This window comes from Vombatus ursinus, unplaced genomic scaffold, assembly GCF_900497805.2.
Source record: "Vombatus ursinus unplaced genomic scaffold, bare-nosed wombat genome assembly UNPS02014818.1, whole genome shotgun sequence".
NCBI classification, from domain to species: Eukaryota; Metazoa; Chordata; class Mammalia; order Diprotodontia; family Vombatidae; genus Vombatus; species Vombatus ursinus.
The window spans coordinates 69,485,611-69,506,140 of record NW_020954596.1 but is presented as its reverse complement, the minus strand read 5'-3'; the positions used below and the strand labels follow the sequence as shown (position 1 = coordinate 69,506,140).

General features: G+C 35.6%; 1 pseudogene; it reads left to right on the top strand.

Annotated features, from left to right (window-relative positions):
• LOC114023827 overlaps window positions 1-7,499 on the top strand; it is a 163,119-nt pseudogene extending 155,620 nt beyond the window's left edge.
• Window positions 7,500-20,530: the final 13,031 nt, after the last annotated feature.

Genomic DNA, 20,530 nt, shown 5'->3' with positions numbered 1-20,530 from the left:
AGATAAGGTAGCTTTCCACACCCACTTGAGTGAGTATGGTTTTCCCTCCTTAAGCCAAATCTGATGAGAATAAAATTCACTCATTCCCTCTCACCTTCCCCCACTTCCCCTCCACTGTAAAAGCCTTTTCTTGTCTATTTTATGTGAGATAATTTGTCCCATTCTACCTCTCCCTTTCTCCTTCTCTCAGCATCCTTTCTCACCTCTTAATTTTATTCTCCAGATATCACACATTCATCTTCAACTAACCCTGTGCCTGTTATCTATGAATCTATACATATAATTTTTTTTCCATCCAACTACCCCAATACTGACAAAAGTCTCATGAGTTACAAATACCATGTTTCCATGTAGGAATGTAAACAGTTCAACTTTACTAAGTCTCTTATGATTTCTCTTTCCTGTTTACCTCTTCATGCTTCTCTTGAGTCTTCTATTTGAAAGTCAAATTTTCTATTCAGCTCTGGTCTTTTCATCATGAACAGTTGAAAGTCCTCTATTTCACTGAATGTCCATTTTCCCCTGAAGGACTATACTCAGTTTTGCTGGGTAGGTTATTATTGGCTGTAATCCTATCTCCTTTGCCCTCTGGTATATCATATTCCAAGCCCTCCAGTACCTTACAGTAGAAGTTACTAAATCCTGTGTCATACTGATTGTGTTTCCACAGTACTTTAATTGTTTCTTTCTGATTGCTTGCAATTTTTTCTCCTTGACCTGGGAGCTCTAGAATTTGGCTACAATATTCCTAGGAGTTTTCCTTTGGGGATATCTTTCAGGAGGTGATCGGTGGATTCTTTCCATTTCTATTTTACCCTCTGGTTCTAAAATATCATGGCAGTTTTCCTTGATAATTTCTTGAAAGATGATGTCTAGACTCTTTTTTTGCTTTTTTTGATCATGGCTTTCAGATAGTTTAATAATTTTTAAGTTATCTGTCCTGGATCTATTTTCCACATCAGTTGTTTTTCCAATGAGATATTTCACATTGTCTTCTATTTTTTCATTCTTTTGGTTTTGTTTTACAATGTCTTGATTTCTCATAAAGTCACTAGCTTCTAATTGCTCCATTCTAATTTTTAAGAAAGTATTTTCTTCAGTGAGCTTTTGGAATTCCTTTTCCATTTGTCTAATTATGCTTTTTGAGGCATTCTTCTCCTCATTGGCTTTTTGGACTTTTTTTTTTTCTTTGCCATTTGGGTTAGACTATTTTTAAAGTGTTCCTTTTTGGGTCTCCTCTAGCAAGCCATTGACTTGTTTTTCATGATTTTCTTGCATCACTTTCATTTCTCTTCCCAGTTTTTCCTCTACTTCTCTTACTTGCTTCTCAAAATCACTTTTGAGCTCTTCCAAGGCCTGGGACTGATTCATATTTTTCTTGGAGGCTTTGAATGTGGGAGCTTTGACTTCATTGTCTTCTTCTGGTTGTATGTTTTTTTCTTCTTTGTCACCAAAGAAAGATTCTATGGTCTGACCTTTTTTTGCCCAGTTTGCTCATGATCCCAGCCAATTACTTGAGTTTTAAACTCTTTGTTAAGGTAGGGGTCTGCTTCCAGTGTGGAAAATGTACTGTCCCAACTTCAGGGGTTTTATGCAGCTGTTTTAAAAGACACTTCTAGGGACCTGTAAGTTTTCAGTTCTTCCAAGGTGGTATGATCAAAGGAGAGGTGTTTACTCCTTTCCTCACCTGTGTTCTGGTCTATGAGTGACCACCAGTACCCTTTTCTGCCTTGGAACTGTAAGGAGGATTCCCTCTCCACCAAGGCACAAGTCTTACTATGCCAGTACTCCTGCTTGCAAAGGATTGCCACCCTGAAATGTGTCCCAGATCCAAGCACAGACAAAGCAAGAGAATCCTTCCTCAGCACCAGCAAAGAGATCCCTGTTATCCACCTCTCATTAGCCAATGGATTCCCCCTCAGTCTGTGGGCCAGACGCTCTGGAAGCAACCTCCACCCAGGGGCTACACCAGGATTGGATCTGGAACCAAGCTTCTCTCTCACAGTGGTCACAGACTTTTCCTGCTAACCTTCTGCATTGTCTTTGGCTTTTGTGGGGTGAGAAGTCTGGAAACCACCACAGCTGCCCATTATTCAGTCCTCTGAAGCCTGCTCCAGGATCACTGAGACTTGTTTTGCCTGCCTGGCTACTCTGAATTGTGTTTCTCTCTCAGCCTCATGTGATAGACCTTTCTAATCAACCATCTAGGTTGTCTTGGGCTGGAAACTTGTTTCACTCTGTCCTTTCATGGATTCTGTTGTTCTAGAATTTGTTTAAAGCCATTTTTACAGGTATTTAGAGTGGTTTGGGGGAAAGTTCAAGCAAGTCACTGCTTTTTCTCCACCATCTTGGCTCTGCCCCCCAGAATTAAGCATTCTTACCTTAGAAGAATACTTTGTCCTTCCATAGTTAAGTATTTGGACCCTCCCTTAAGTGTTTTGCCTAATCCTTTCCATTCAGTTGATGAAAAGAAATAAATAAAATGAATTCTTTTATTTATGATTCAAAATGAATCCTACAATTCTAGTGTGTTTCCAGCTGTAGTGAGAGTGAGTTGAAATGTAAGCACAAAAATGCCTTCCCCAATTCTGTGGGTATTTGACTTTAATTAAATTTGTCTATTGAGAGTTTCGTCAGTGTTCAGCTTACATAACTGTCTCCTTTTTTATGCTTCACAACTCACATCATTACCCACATTTTATACTGTTTGCTTTGCTTTGCTTTCCTTCATCATACTACTCTGTAAAGTTGCCATGGTATTTTAACCAGGCCATTTTGTTCTATGAAGCAGATGAAAAAAGTCTTCTGTAAAACTCCTTAAAAAATAAAATAAAACTGTGAAAAAATCTTGTTGATACTAAAAAGGTCACAATGTGCACCATTGATATCTGCAACAAAAATTTGACAGACACTGTCATTTCCAAACTCATGAAAGCTGCAGTTCACTAATCCGTGATCAGCAAAATCCAGGATTAAATCTCTTTCTTTTTTTTTGTTTTGCCAACTAGAATTGCAGAAATCACAGCTAAACTATACTGGTTTATTTTCACAGCAAAAATGGTCAGTATGAGTGATTGAGTGAGTGTGTGTGTGTATGTGTGTTTGTGTGTATGAATCAAATTAAATCTAAAAATCACCATGGGTCCAAAGTTGTTATGATTAGTAAAGTTTGTCCTGCCTGCAGGGTTTGACATTTTCAACTGGCTTAATTGTGTGAAAAACACATGATGGATTTCACTTTGCCTTTGTATAGGAGCTCCTAAAAGTTAGTTCAGGTTGGCTTTAAAAAACAATAATTTTGGCTCTATTCAGTGCAGTAACAACCCTTCTTCCTCCAAAGTGGTCACCCACAAGCCCCTGACTCCCCAGAAAACATATTTAAGGTACCCACTGTTGGCAGCGATCTTGGCAGCACTTATTCCTGTGCAGGAGTCTTTGAGCATGGGAACATGGATATCATTGATAATGAGCAAGGAAACAGGACTACCCCAAGCTATGTCACCTTCACCAACACAGAATGTTTAACTGATGATGCTGCAAAGAATCAAGTTGCAATGAACCCCACCAGCACAGGTTTTGATGTCAAATATCTTATTGGTCACAGATTTGATGGTGCAGTTGTACAGTCAGACATGAAGCACTGACCTTTCATGGTGGTAAATAATACAGGCAGTCCTAAGGTCCAAGTGGTGTACAAAGGAAAGACCAAAAGTTTCTTTCCAAAAGAAGTATCTTCTATGGTCTTGACCAAGATGAAAGAAATTGCTGAAGCTTACCTTGAAAAGACTGTCTCAAATGTTATGGTTACAGCACCAGCCTATTTCAATGATTCCCAACATGAGGCCACCACAAATGCTGGAACCATAGCAGCTCTCCATGTGCTCCGAACCATAAATGAGCCCACTGCTACTGCTATTGCTTATGGCTTGGACCAAACATGTTGGTGCTAAGAGATATGTGTTTATCTTTGACCTTTGGAGATGGTACTTTTGATGTCTCCATTTTTATCATTGAAGATGGCATCTTTGAGATCAAGTCCACAGTTTGGGACACCCACATAGGGAATCTTCAGCTCTTTGGGGTAGGTCCTAAAGTCAATGAAATGCTGTGAGGGTGGGATAAGAGCCTCTAGAACTTCCCAATCCCTGTGAGTCCTCCCCTCACTTTGGTGGGTAAGATTTTGACAATCTCATGGTCAACAATTTCATTGCTGAATTCAAGTGACAGCACAAGAAGGACATCAGTGAAAACAAGAGGGCTCTTTACCGTAGATTCACAGCTTATGAATGTGCAAAGTGCACCCTCTTTTACAGTCTTCCAGTATTCAGGACGATATTGAGATAGACTCCTTCAGTTCAAATTAATTTATTGGACATTACCTAGTTTAAACAAAGTTTTGATCAGCTTAATGATGGTCATTGACCAATTTACCAATGGAATTTTATAGATGAATCAGTTAAGGACAATGTATTGTAAATGAATGTAGTTTTATTTATCACATCTAAGTAGGCTGTCATATTGCTGTAAATTTCTGCTCATTTTTTTCTGAAAAATAATTCCATTTTGGAAAATTCCAATATTATTTCTGGCATTAGAATTATTTAGACATTTCTAGATATAATCTGTGTCAGACTCTCATCTCTGAATTAACTGGTCTGACAGGTTCTGACAGTTGTTAGGAATTATAAATTGAAAAGGGAAATTGCACAATCCTAACTCTTTAAAAATGCACACTCCATTCTGTCTTATAGTATTCTTTTATGTAGCACCTAGTTGCAACTTTTGCTTTTCTTTTCTTTTTTTTGCAGCTAAGAAAAATGTACATTTCAATGATTGTTTTCCAAGTCATTTAACTTTCAAATTATTAAATATAGATTCATGTATGTTCACACTTGACTAAAGCAATATTTAGGGCCTAAATCCACTAAACCCATTCTGTCTTTTAATTTTTCTCTTTGACATGAATAATGTTCAGAATCATCAGTACTATTAAATTTATGTTTATATAATGCTGCTCTCCTTTTTTTGTGTTTGGTATACTTGTGTTATTTGTAGTCTAAAATAGTTAAAAGTCTCTATCTGTTGAGTCATTAAATCATCCCTAAGTTAAAACATTTATCTAGAAGGCAATAATAAAGGAAAAAGTATTTGCAAATAAATATTAAATATTTCATTAAAATATTAACTGATTTTCCCAAAAGGATCAGAACTCATTAAACTAATAATTTCTACATAAAAAATGACTGTAATTTTTTTTTCTAATTAAGAAGTCAAAAGAAACTTGATGTTAATACAGCACTACTCTCCTTCCCCACAGCAAACATCCTGAACATTATCTGGACTTGTTTCTTAACCCACATTGGCTAGATGATAAGTCTATATAATTCAGAGTAAAAAAAAAAAAGTTATGTACAGTTATGCATACCAACCTTAATGGTAGGGAATCTCATTCTCCAATCTTTTAGTTGAAAGTAACCAACTTCGTTATCTTTTTTTTTAATTTTTAATGACAACATTATTTAGAATTTTTTATTCCAACATTGAAAGAATCTTACCTCAGGTTAACAGACCTAAAAAAGGATGATTTATTTGACATTTTAGTTATTGACATCAGTCTTACTGCATCTTTCTATGTAGCAAAATAGCTTCCAGATTCTAAAAGGATCTGACAAGCAAACTATGCAATACAGTTTAAATGTACAGATTCATGAACAGATAGCTTGATAGCATTGACTTTCTGACTTTTGATTTCTTTTAATATGTTAAAAATGGGGGGGGTGAGATACATTGCTTTGGCTACTTATATAAGGTATCCCAAAAGACTAAGTAGAGTTATTTATTCTTGTGTTGTTGGAGTGCAGTGGTAATAGGACAGTTACCGTTCAGAATACTTGAAACCCATTGAAATAAAATGTCCAGAACTGATTTTATCCTCTAGCACAAAACAGGATGAAATCTACACAGCCAGCTTGCTCTGATGAGAAATTATTGTTTTATCATTTATTTAACATTTTTCCTATTTTTAAAATAAATTTATGATGTTGAATATGACTGTGTTCACATGGATACAAGTAAAATAAGATGAACATGAAAGTTCGAATAGTCTGTAAAGTTTGCTTAAGAGAGGATACTGGTGTTTTTAGATTTTCTTTTTCCTGTACATCTATCTAGATTGGCCCATAGTAAATTAAACTATCCAAGCCTTTCATTTTCATTCAATTCTGCTACATGCATGTAGATCCAGCTTACATCATTTTCCAAATAATATGACTAGAGAACCATGATCATACCAAAGTTACATGCCCCAAAATTTTGTTATATAAATCAGTAAATATTTCTATCATATTTTCCCCTTATTAGTTATTATTAATGTCCAAGAATTGTATTGTTTGTGGTCCTTGTGCTGATCAGGTCACTGTCATAAAATGAGTTTTCTGTTATTTCATCTCACATTGTACTCAAATATTTTCAATAAAATTGTGTTGCAAATTGCAAAAGAAAAAAAAATTTAAAAAGAGATTGACTCCTTCTATGAAGGTATTGACTTCTATTCATCAATCACCTGATCTGTTTCAAAGAGCTGAATACTGATCTCTTCCATGGCACACTGGACCCTGTAGAAAAAGCTTTAAGAGATGCCAAGCTAGACCAATCACTGATTCATGACATTATCTTGATGAGTGGTTCCACTTGCATCCCCCAAATCTGGAAGCTTCTGCAAGTCTTCTTCAATGGAAAGGTGCTCAACAAGAGTATCAATCTTGATGAGACTGTTGCCTATGATGCAGCTATCCAGGCTGCCATTTCATCTGGATATAAATCTGAGAATGTGCACAATTTGCTGCTGTTGGATGTCACTCCCTCAGAATTGAAAATGCTGGTGGAGTTATGCTAGTTCTGATCAAACATAATACTACCATTCCCACTAAGCAGACACAGACATTTACAACCTATTCAGACAACCAGTCTGGTGTGCTTATTCAAGTTCATGAAGGTGAGAGAGCAATCACAAAGAATAACATCCTGCTTGGCAAGTTTGAACTCACAGAAATCCTCCCAGCACCCAGGGGTGTTCTTCTGATTGAAGTAACATCTGACATTGATGCAAATGCCATCCTCAGTTTTTCTGCTGTGGATAAGAGCACAAGTAAAGAGAACAAGGTCACCAACACCAATGATAAAGGTCATCTGAGAAAGAATACATTGAGCATATGATCCAGGAGGCTGAGAAATACAAGGCTGAGAATGAGAAGCAGAGAGACAAAGTGTCTTCCAAGAATTCTCTTCAATCTTATACTTTTGACATGAAGGCTGCTGCAGAGAATGAAAAACTGTAAGGCAAAATTGGTGATGAAGACAAACAGACAATCTTTGACAAATGCAATGAAATAATCAACTGACTGGATAAGAACCAGGCTGCTGAGAAGAATTTTAGCAGAAAGAAATTGGAGAAAGTCTGCAACCCCATCATTACTAAGCTATACCAGAATGCCTGGTAGGTTCCCAGGGGTTGGATCAGCCCCATCTGGAGGTGCTCCTTCTGGACCCACTATTGAAGAAGTCAACTAAATATACCAGAAGAAAGAGCATTCCACACAGCTTTCCTAAAATTGAAGGACTCCAATTGGTAGCCAAGGCAGTAACAGTTTAAATGTAACATTTAAGCTACTTTGTAAATCTGAGCATTCTGAATACTCCAATGTGTGTAGAAGGAGAAAAGTGAACAACATTGTACTTTATCAGTATTGTAAACAAGTGGAAATCCAAGTCTTGTCCTGGAGAATAAAATCTATTTAAAATTGACCCCACAAAAACAGACAAAAAAACCCCCAATCATTTGATGGATGTATTATAAAAATTTCTTCTTTTGCTGTCCCTTACTCAATGTTTCCTTCTCCACCTCTACCTCCTCACCCCCATGGAATTCTCCTTGTAACAGAATTATAGTTAAGTGAAACAAAGGATCACATTGCCACACATGGGAACTTTGGCCTTATTTTACAACCATACTCAATCCCTATTATGATGAAGAAAGGAAGGCATTTGTTAGCATTCTTTTGAAGTCATTGTTGATCATTGCCTTGATGGAAGTTACCAAATCTTTCAATGCTGTTTTCCTTTACATTGTTATGGTCATTATATATGACATTCTCCTAGTTATGAATATTTTATGCTGTATCAGTTTATGCAAATTTTCTCAAGTTTCCCTGAATTATTCATATTCTTTGTTTCTCTCAACACAATTATACTCTGTACATTTATATTTCATTTTGTTCATCCAATCAATGAGCAATGACTTTATTTCCAGCTCTTCACTGAAATAAAAAATGTTATTCAAAATATTTTTGTGTATAGAAGACTTACACTCAGATATGATGTTTATTTGATGTTTGTGGGTCTTAGGAAGTAATTTAAAATTAGAATCATCTTGTTAAACAACATTCTTAAAAAGAGAGAACTCACTGTCAACCCAAGCATTACAATTTAAAAATTATGTATGACATGGAACAGTATCTTGAACATCCTGGTAAAGTTAGAGTACTAGGGAAAGAACCATAAGCTGAAGGATACAATGGAGAATTCTGGACCTGAACTACTAGGAGTGAACATCGGATTGAATGAACAGGAATGAGAGGAAGTAATAAAGAAAAATTGAGAGGAAAAAGTATCAGAGGGAGTTGGAGATCAGGGAAGCTCAAGGAATTCTGATTGGTAGCATACTCCCAGACATTAAGAATTGTGTTCAAGTAGGGTGGTCATATAATGCTCCCTTTCTACAGTATTTTTTTTTTCTTTCTTCTTCCTCTTATTAACTTCTGCCATGATGAAAGAATACACATACCTTTAGGTACCAAGGACCACCATCTCCTAAAAATATCCCTCCTTTTGGCTTCTAATTTTGGTCCTCCAATTAATAAAAAAACACAATTTTGCAACGGCTAAAAAATTATGTGCGTATGTACCCAGGCTAAGGCTCTTATTAAAGCTGTTAAATATAGATCACAGACACCTCTTCTTCCTTAAAGTACCAAATAAACAATTTTCCCCAAAACAGAATTATTCTTGTTATAGCCAGTGTGTCAGAGTTTGCACTTATTTAGAATTCCAATTATATTCAATTATACTGTGATCTCCCTGATACCATGGGATGACTGGCAGGACAAAGATGAATGAACACAATTGCTGAAATTGATTGATCCCAACATGTAGGCAGGTTGATTAAAGTGTCCAAAAGCAAAATGAAGAATAGTATTCATCTGTAACTGCTGTTTGAGTCCTCAATTAAATGCAAGTATGTTTTTTTAAATGCCATGATATTTTCTGAATAAATGTGATTCTTATGAGAATGCAAGTGATTAAACTATGACCTTCTGCCATAAATTTGATAAAACTAAAATTATCTTTGGCTTTAAAAATTGTTTGTAACATTTCTCCAGAATTGTTTGTCATAAAAATACTCTGTTTAAAGCTTTACAAATTGTTTGTAACATTTCTCCAGTATTGTTTGTCATAAAAATACTTCATTCAAAGCTGTAAGATGTTTTGTATATGTACAGTATTTTTAAAATGGACCAAATTGAGAATGAGAAAGAAAATACTTTGGAGGTTTGGAAGGTGTTTCTCTCTCTCTCTCCTTCTCTTTCTCTCTCTCTCCCTCTGTCTCTCAATGGCCACTACTGTTTCAGTGTATTTTCCTTAAATGTACTTACATAGTTGAAGTTATTTCAACCATACTCATGGCTAAGCTTATAAACTTATTGCCCAGAAATTTAAATTTTCTCATTTAAAAGCTAGTCACATAATGTTTCTGGGATGAATATGATCTCATGATGTCTGCTGTGAATATGAAGTATAACTAGTACAGGTGTGACCTGCTTTCCTGATATCTGAACACCTGGATTCATGAAACTGATAAATTGGATGGTGATTAGTAGATTAACAACAGGATTCTTCACATTATTAAACTATGCATTTAAAGTAATAGGCCTTTAATATATTTAAAATGATCCTTCTTAGAAAATTACAGTTTTAGCACAACCTTTTAGAAATCTATATACTATATAAAGGCAGGCACATTTGCCTTGAAGCTAACTAGGATTTTTCTAAAATGATTTTATTTTAAATTTATGAGTCTAGATTACCTCCTGAAATCAAGTCTTTTGCTATTACAAATTGCTCGGATGAATGCTAAAACAATTTGCTTAATAGATTCAATTTCATAGAATCTTTATGGCATAGGCTGAGTTAACAAAATGTTTCAGAAATTTAAGAAAGTAGATTAGGTCTGAGAAGATCTCCTTTTAAAAATGTTGAAGTCATGTTACCATGTAAATATAGATATATACATATACACATGTAAATACACACAGACAAAAAAGATGCCCATCAACTAGGGACTGAAAAATTTGGAGAAAATCTCATCATTTGTATGAAGTGATGGAGAGAAGTACCAAGATAATAATATTCACTTTAACAACAATGTAAGTGATAAGCAAACTTGGCCCTTAAGCAACAACTTTAGTTCTAAAGAAATGAAAGGGAGAGCTAGGTGGCACAGTGGATAGAGCACCAGACCTGGAGTCAGAAGGACCTGAATTCCAATGTGGTTTCAGACCAGACACTTGACACTTACTAGCTATGTGACCCAGGGTAAGTCACTTAACTCTAATTGCCTCACCAAAAAAAGAAAGAAAAATAAACCTTCCTCAATTCAGTAGAAAGAATAAAAAAATGTTGAAGTCAAATTACATTAATTAAAGTACTCATTTTGACTCAGAATTTTCTTTATTTCTATACCGTTAGAAATGCACATGATTTCCTTGTTAATAATATTGGGACTAAAGATCTAAAATAACTAAGAGAAAAAATAATCATGTTGAGCAATATTATATGAAGAATGATAATATTTTGCCCCAGATAAAATAGGAACAGCATGGCAGATGCCTATATAGTAAGAATACTTTAGTTACTAGTTTTCTATTTGTATTGGTTAACTTCCCACCAACCTTTAATCACCTAATATGAATAGTGTGTGAAAGTTCACTTGTTTTCATCCTGTAGGCAAAGATAGTTACTTAGGAAGGTACTTAGGTATCAAAGATAGTTAGTTACTCCCTTAACACAAAAAGAACCACTATAAATATTTTTGTACATGTGAGTCCTTTCCCCTTTTTTATGGTCTCTTTGGGATACAGACCTAGTAGTGATATTGCTGGAGCAAAAGGTACGCACATTTTTATAACCCTTTGGGCATAGTTACAGCTTCCTCTCCAGAATGGCTAGATCAGTTCAAAACTCCACCAAAAATATGTTAGTGTTCTAATTATCTCACATTTAATACAACATTTATCATTTTTCTTTTCTGTCACACTAGTCAATCTGATAGATTTGAGGTGGTACCTCAGAATTGTTTTAATTTGCATTTCTCTATTCATTCAGTTTTAGAACATTTTTTCATATGTCTATAGATAGCTTTAATTTTTTCATCTGAAAACAGCCTGTTCATATACTTTGACTATTTATCTACTGGGGAATGACTTGCATTCTTATAATTTTGACTCAGTTCTCTATATATTTAAGAAATGAGACATTCATCAAAAACACCGACTGGAACAATTGTTTCACAGCTTTCTACTTTTCTTCTAATCTTGATTGCATTGGCTTTGTTTCTGCAAAACATTTTTTATTTAATGTAATCAAAATTATCCATTTTGCATGTCATAATGTTCTCTATCTCTTGTTTGGTCATAAATTCTTCCCTTCTCCATAGATCTCACAAGTAAACTATCCCTTGCTCTCCTAATTTATATATGGTACCACCCTTTATGTCTAAATCATTTTGACCTTATCTTGGTATATGGCATGAGAGCCTTGGAGGCATATTTTTACTACACCTTCTGAGCATGAGACAACTAAGTGTGGGTTTCCTATGAGAAAGAAAGAGAAAAAAGTCCTCATTTCTGAAAAAAAAATGTGGATTGACATTTCTAAATCTCTCTGTAAGATAGCATATACTCTTTTATTGATAATACAGTTGTGTAGCCAGAGTCTGTAGCATACCTAGGAGTAAATGAAGGGGCATAGATTGAAAGATATATTAAGTCTTTTTGGTGTACAGCAACTGAGGATATGCAATGGAATGATTATATTTTCTAAAAAATTATAATATTCATAAAAAAACTGCATGCATTCATATTTCACTATTTCACTGATACCATTGAAAATTATTTACACAATGGTTCATTATTATTGTATGGTAAGGACTTGGATTTATTTGTTTTTGTTTATTTGTTTTTGTTTGTTTGCTTAGTTGGTCATAAAAATACATCAAGAAAAGACTTGAATGAAGCTGAAGGTATCTCTGATGTCCATTCATCTTGATGAAATTCTGGACAATCATGATGAGAGGCAACATGGATAGTGGAGATAGAGAGCCAGTACACATCCTGATGAAATTGTAGGTCCAATCTCTATCCCATTATAACTCATTAGTTATTTTTGCCTAATGATTTTTCTACTTCTCTGTACAATTTCTATGCTAACAGACTCATGATTAGTCCAATTTTCAACAATGATGATGCAGATGTGAAAACAAAAATGAACATTATTAATACCTAAAATCAATGAACATATTCTTATGTTTTTTTTCCTAATCTCATATTTAATTTCAACTTCTCGCTTATCTCTGACTCTTCATAACACATTTTGAGGCCTTGCCAATCTTCAGAAAGCCAAAATTAGATTGAATTGCTTTCTCCTTCCATTCACCTCTTTCCTCCCTTTCACTTGAAAAAAAAATAACAATCATGTCATTGCCTCTCTGGTCAGCTCACTTTTGTATACTCTTCACTCTATTTTCCTCCCTATTACTATGCTTACTACAGGTATCAAAAGTTGATTTTAGAGGCAGCTAAGTGGCACAGTGTATAGAGCACTGACCCTGAAGTCAGGAGTACATGAGTTCAAATCCAGCCTCAGATCAAACACTTGACATTTACTAGCTCTGTGACCCTGGGCAAGTCATTTAATTCCAATTGCCTAAAAATAAAAAAAAAAAAAACAAGTTGATTTTAATTAATGAAGCATACTTTAGTGAATCATTCAGTTAGCATTTCTTCTATCTTTTGTTTGGTCATAAATTCTTCCCTTAGGAATCATTCATATGCAAGTCATAGTGCCCATTTTCATATCTGGTCTTGCAAAGTCAAAAAATGAAGTAATTTCTACTCTAAAGAAGTTCACATTATATTGTGGGATACAACATATGAGTATGTACAAAATATATAAACTTTTAAAAAATCAAAGTAAAACAAAAAGTAGTTTGGGAGGGAGAGAACTAAGGGTTGTGAGATAATTAGGAAATGCTTCGAGTAGTAGAAGATGGTGTTCAAGTCAAGTCTTAAAGGAAAAGAAGTAATCCAAGAGATAGTGGTGAGTGCAATAGAAGCATGGGGAGGAGAGGCAGGTTTGTGTGAAGCCAATAAAATAAAAAAAATAAAGATAGGAGATTTAATGTGTTATATAAGGAACAGAAGGAAAGTCAGTTTGGCAAAATTGTACAATGCTTAAAGCGGAAGAAATACATAATGCAGCTGGGAAAAAAGGTTGTTTTCAGGTTGTTTTTTTTTTATTTTTCTTTGTGCCTGTGTGGCATGGTGGTGGTGGTGGTGGTGGTGTGTGTGTGTGTGTGTGTGTGTGTGTGTGTGTGTGTGTGTGTGTGTGTGAGAGAGAGAGAGAGAGAGAGAGAGAGAGAGAGAGAGAGAGAGAGAGAGAGAGAGGTTTTAAAAACCAAATAGGGAAGTTTACATTTTATCCTAGAAGCAATCAAAGAAGTGTATGTAATTTGATAGGGGAATATTATCATGGTCAAAATGGTTCTTAAGTAAATTTACTTTGGGTGGGAAGGATAGATTGAGGCAGGGTGTGAATTAAGACTTAGAATTTAAACCTTTCCAAAGTTCCCAAATTCACATTCTCCTGGTTTAAGAGGGTAAAAATTTAGAAGTACTTTGCTTCATCTTAAAGACTCTCTCAGAGGAGGAATATTATTCAATATGTTTTAAAAGGGTAATCTAAGAATTGTTCTTCCCTTTTGGCTTTTCTTTAAGAGGCATTTTCCCCCTACCAAAATCCTTAAAACAAATCAAATAATCTCATATAAGGAATATGTTTTGTATAAAATAATCATAGTAATCAGTGAAAACAAACATATGTATGCATATACATACTTATTACCACTTCTGAAACATTTTCTAAAATATAAAGGAATCCTGCCAATATAAATTGCTATTGTATTATAATGTATGCACTGTACAACAATATCTTTAACAATTTCTTAGTGAAATTTCTTTGGATAGGGCACATGTCGAAACATTTATATACTGTTTTATAAAAGTCAAAAGAATAATTCAACAAACATACATTAAATATCTAGTACATGCAATGTGTTGTGCTAAGTTATAAAGATTAAAAATTAATTAAATATTATTTTTGCCCTCAAGGAACTTACAGTATTAAAGTTTTTTAACCAATAATTCTGCTACTATGTACAACATTTTTTTCTTTTTCTAAAATCAAATACCTTATCATTTCTTATAGCACAATAGTATTCCATCAAAATCAGGTATCACAACTTGTTCAATTATTCCCCAGTTGATGGCTATCCCCTTAATTTTCAGTTCTTTGCCATCACAAGGAGAGCATCTATAAATATTTTAGGACATATAAATTATTTTCCTTTTCCTCTGATCACCTTTAGAAACCAACCTAATAATGGGACAAAGGGTATAGACAGTTTTATAACACTTTGGGCATAATTCCAGATTGCTTTCCAAAATGGTTGGATTAGTTCACAGTTCCACCAGCAGTGTATTAGTCGCCCAATTATTCCACACCCTCTCCAACATTTTTCATTGCCTCCTTCTATAATTTTAGTCAATCTAAGTGAGAGATGATATCTCAAAGTTGTTTTAATTTCCATTTCTCCAATCAGTAATGATTTAGGGCATTTTCATAAGACTATATGCAGTTTTGATTGCTTAATACAAAAACTGCCTGTTCATATCTTGACCATTTATTTATTGGGAGATGGACTCATGTTCTTATAAATTTGACAAAATTCTCTATATATGTGAGACATGAGACCTATATCTGAGAAACTGTAAAATTGTTTCTTCCAATTTTCTGCTTTCCTTCTAATCTTGGCCACATTGCTTTTATTTTTACAGAACTTTTTAATTTAATGTAATCAAAATTATCATCTCTACATCTTATGATTTACTCTGTCTCTTGTTTATTCCTAAATTACTCTACTATCCAAAAGTCTGATAGATAATATCTTCCATTTTTTTCTAATTTTTTTTTTAGGCAATTAAGGTTAAGTGACTTGCCCAGGGTCACGCAGCTAGTAAGTGTCAAGTGTGTGGTCTGAGGCTAGATTTGAACTCAGGTCCTCCTGACTTCAGGGCCAGTGCTCTATCCACTGTGCCACCTAGCTGCCTCTTCTAATGTTCTTAAAATCTTATACTGCTAATTCTCCTTCCTTCACACACACACACATATGTATATGTGTGTGTGTGTGTGTGTGTGTGTATATATATATATATACATATATATGTGTATATATTCAGTAAAGAACGATGCACACACAGATTAAAATTAATTCAAGACTAAACAACTCAACGTTAAAGAATGAATGGGTTAAAGAACAAGTCATAGAAACAGTAAATAAATTTATTAAAGAAAATGACAATAGTGAGACAACATCTCATTCTCTCAGCCCCCATATTCAATTAGTTTTAAGATCTATTGCTTTCACCGTTATAATATATCTCATGTATACACCCTTCTCTACTCTGGCACTATCATAGGTTGCTCCAGGCTCTCATCACCCCACATCTGGACTATTGCCATAGCCTGCTGGTTGGTTTCCCTACTGTAGTCCATCCTTTAGTCAGCAAAGTGATTTTTTTAAAGCTCGGGTATGACTATGCCATCCTTCCACATGCAACCAACTCTCACAGCCCCCTATCATTTATAGGATCAGAGATAAAATCCTCTTTTTTTATATTCAGCACCCCTTCATATGCTTCATCTTCCTTCCTTTCTGATCTTCTGATTCCCTTCCTCCCCATGCCCAACCCACTCACACAGTAGCTTGATGATCCAGTGATACTGGCCTTCTTGTTCTTTACACAAGATATTCTATGTCCTCACTCTGGAAATTTTTATTGGATGTTCCCTATACTTTGACTTCTTTCTCTCTTCATATTTACTTCATGGTTGCTCTTGCTTCCTTCACATTCAAGCTAAAAATCTCACTTTCTACAAAAAATATTTCCTGATCCTCTTAAATTATTTTACCTTTCCTCTGTTAATTATCCTCACTTTATCTCATATATAACTGCTGGCTGCATAACTCTTTGCATATTGTCTCTCTTTTCATATTGACTTTGCACAGTCTCTAATTAGACTCTGAGCTCCTTGAGAGTAGGGACTATCTTCCAGCTTTCTTTATATCCCTAGAACTTAAAACAATGTTTTAACAGGCACTTAATAAATGTTTATAGACTGAATAACTAACTTCCAATGACTAATGTAGTTTCTTAGACAAAATAAGCCTCAAAGCACACTAATAGACACATACTTAGATAATGGAGAGCAGAAGTAGGATTTTTCATTAACAGTGTTCTCTATCTGCCTAGTCTTTGATTCAAGACTGATTGTTCTTTATATTTATCCACAAAACATACAAACTAATGGTTTTCCTCTCTGTTTCCTGCCCCCCTCAGGAAATCAAATAGAATACATCTCCCTCTGCTATGAAGATAGCGGCATGGGAACCTAGAGAAATAATATTTCTAGGATAAAGGTGGTATGAGATTTCAAGATTTCTGTGGCTGGATAGCCTTTTCCAATCCATAGTCTTGCACAAGCTTCTCTATAGAATTGACATTTCCCTACTCTGCTCATCTGTACTGAGGAAAATCGCCAGGGAAAAATAGAAAATTATCAGTATCAGACTGTCTTGTTATTGTGTTTTGTGATTTGTTTCTTTGAATTGATGCCATATACATGACATCACTTAAGATTCCTTGAAAGATGCAGTCACAGAGCAACTATGTCCTCATGAGCAAATCCAGCAAGAGACAAAACAAGGAACTATACTCACCAAAAGAATTTGCTAGTGTCATGGAAGATGCCTTGCTCAAAGTCTAAATTGTTAAGGTATTATCTTTAAGTAGTGCAACTTTACAGATCTTTTTGCACATAAGAGTTTCTGATTACATTAATCTAATGATATTATAGAGCCACATTAATAATATCCATATCCACCAAAGAATCGTCAGCCAACTACCCACACAAGCAAAAATATTTTCTTGATTTTTATATGGATTTGAGTAATCTATGATTTCAAAGTAATCTAATTTCTCAATATAACATTAATTCATCTCTCAATATTGGATAGAAATAGTAAATAGAAAATGATGGAAGCCTGGAACTGAAGGGGATGATGAGATTGGACTTAGTTGTATTTTGAAAAAAATATACAGACCCATCAGTTATTACAAGCTCATTCCCAGATAAAGCCAACATAGTGGAGAAGAGGCAGTGATTCACCTGAGCTCTTCCCAAGACCCTCTGAACACCTTTAAATAATGTCATGAAGCAATTCTGGGAGGAGCAGAGCCCACAAAAGGATGGGGTGAAATAATTTTCCATCCAAAAATAACTTAGAAGGTCAGTAGGAAAGATTTTTTTGCATCCAGGTGAGAGTGGAGCACAGTCCACTACAGGACATGCTAGCACAGACTGATCCTCAACAAATCAAAAACAGGCCTTGGGAGCCACTGAATCAGCAGTGGTAGCACTTGCTTATGGAGCTCTCAGCCCACAGATGATAAAGGGGTTGAACAATTGGGCAGAAGGAGATTACAGGGGTCTCTTTGCTAACACTGAAGCAGAACTCTGTTGCTTTGCCCATACTCAGATCTGGATCATACTCCTGGTGGCAGTGTCAGGGTGAGGAGAAGCACTAGCATACTAGAGCACATGGCCATGGAGAAGGGGGAGCCTCCTCACAATTCTAGGGCAGAAGAGTGTGCTTGAGGTCACTCACAGACCAGAGCACAGGCTAGGAGAATAGTAAACACCTGTCCTTAGATCATACCACCTTGGAAGAACTGAAAACTTACAGGTCTTAGAAGCATCTCTGAAAAGAGTTGCACAAAATTCCTGAAGCTGGAGACAGTGCACCCTTCACCTTGGAAGTAGAGCTCTATTTTATAAAAGAATTAAAAGTAAAAAGGATGGGAAAATAGTTGAATAAGAGAAAAAGACCATAGAAATTTACTATGGTGACAAGGAAGATCAAAACAGACACTCAGAAGAAGATAATAAAATGTAAGTTCCTACATCCAAAGCCTCCAAGAAAAATATGAATTGGTCTCAGGCCATGGAAGAACTCAAAAAGGATTTTGAAAATCAAGTAAAAGAGGCAGAGGAAAAATTGGGAAGAGAAATGAGAGTGATGCAAGAAAACTGTAAAAAACAAGTCAGCAGCTTGGTAAAGGAGTTAGAGGAAAATATGCTGAGGAAAATGACACCTTATAAAACAGACTAGGCCAAACAGTAAAAGAAGCCAATGAAGAGAAGAATACCTTAAAAAGCAGAATTGGCCAAGTGGAAAAAGGGGCACAAAAATTCACTGAAGAAAAACTCCTTAAAAAGTAGAAGTGGCCAAATGGAAAAGGAGGTACAAAAGTTCAGTGAAGAGAATCACTACTTAAAACTTTTTGAACAAATGTAATCTAATGACTTTATGAGAAATCAAGAAACTATAAAACAAAACCAAAAGAATGAAAATATAGAAGACAATGTGAAATATCTCAATGGAAAGACAACTGACTAGGTAAATAAATCTAGAAAAGACAATTTTTTAAAAATATTGGACCAAAAAAAAGGCAAAAAAAAAATATTGGACTACCTGAAAGCTATGGTTTAAAAAAAAAAGAACCTGGGGGGGGTGGAGCCAAGATGGTGTAGTGAAGCCCTCTAAATACCTGTGAGAATGGCTCTAAACAAATTCTAGAGCAGCAGAATCCACAAACAGACAGAGTGAAATAAATTTCCAGCCCAAGAAAACCTGGATGGTTGATTGGAAAGGTCTATCGTGTTGGACTGGGAGAGGAACACAGTTCAGCTTAGGCAGGCAGGCAAAGACCAGGACTCAACAAACCTGGGAGCAGGCCTCATAGGACTGAATCACAGACAGCTGTGGCAGTTTCCAGACTTCTCAAATCATGAATGCCAAAGACAACTTAGAAGGTCAGTGGGAAAGTTCTGTGACTGTGGTGAGAGAGAAGCTTGGTCCCAGCCCTCGTCCCGGCACAGCCCCAGGTTGGTGGCTACTTCTGGAGCTCTTGGACCATAGACTGAAAAGGAATCAAGTGACTGATCAGATGGGGATTGCAAGGATCTCTTTGCTGGTGCTGAAGAAGGATTCACTTGCTTTGCCCTTGCTTGGATCTGGGTCACAGTTCGGGGTGGTTGTCCTGAGACAAGGAGGAGTGATGGCATGGTGGAGCTTGTAGTGGTGCTGGAGAGGGATTCCTCATCACAGTTCTTAGGCAGAAAAGAGTGCTTGTGGTCACTCACAGACCAGAACATAAACCAGGAAAGGAGTAAACACCTCACCCTTGTGATTGGAAGAAATGAAATGCCTCATCCTTGGAAGAACTGAAAATTTACTGGTCCCTAGAAGTATCTCTGAAAAGAGCTACACAAAACCCAGAAGCTTGGGAGAGTACATTTTCCACACTGGAAGCAGACCTCTACCTTAACAAAGAGTTTAAAACTCAAGTAATTGACTGTGATCATGAGCAAACTGTGCAAAAAAACAATGTCAGACCATGACTCTTTCTTTGGTGACAAAGAAGATCAAAACAACCAGAAGAAGACAACATAGTCAAAGCTCCTACATCCAAAGCCTCCAAGAAAATAATGAATCAGTCCCAGGCCATAGAAGAGCTCAAGAAGGATTTTGAGAAGCAAGTAAGAGAAGCAGAGGAAAAACTGGGAAGAGAAATGAGAGTGATGCAAGAAAATCTTGAAAAACAAGTCAACAACTTGCTAAAGGAAACCCGAAAAATACTGAAGAAAATAACACCTTAAAAATTAGCCTAATCCAAATGGCAAAAGAAGTCCAAAAAAACAATGAGGAGAAGAATGCCTTAAAAAGCAGAATTGGCCAGATGGAAAAGGAAATCCAAAAGCTCACTGAAGAAAATACTTCCTTAAAAATTAGAATGGAGCAAATAGAAGCTAGTGACTCTATGAGAAATCAAGACATTGTAAAACAAAACTAAAAGAATGAAAAAAAAAAACAAGACAATGTGAAGTATCTCATTGGAAAAATAACTGACCTGGAAAATGGATCCAGGAGAGATAATTTTAAAAATTATTGGACTATCTGAAAGCCATGATCAAAAAAAATAAAAAAGAGCCTAGACATCATCTTCCAAGAAATTAG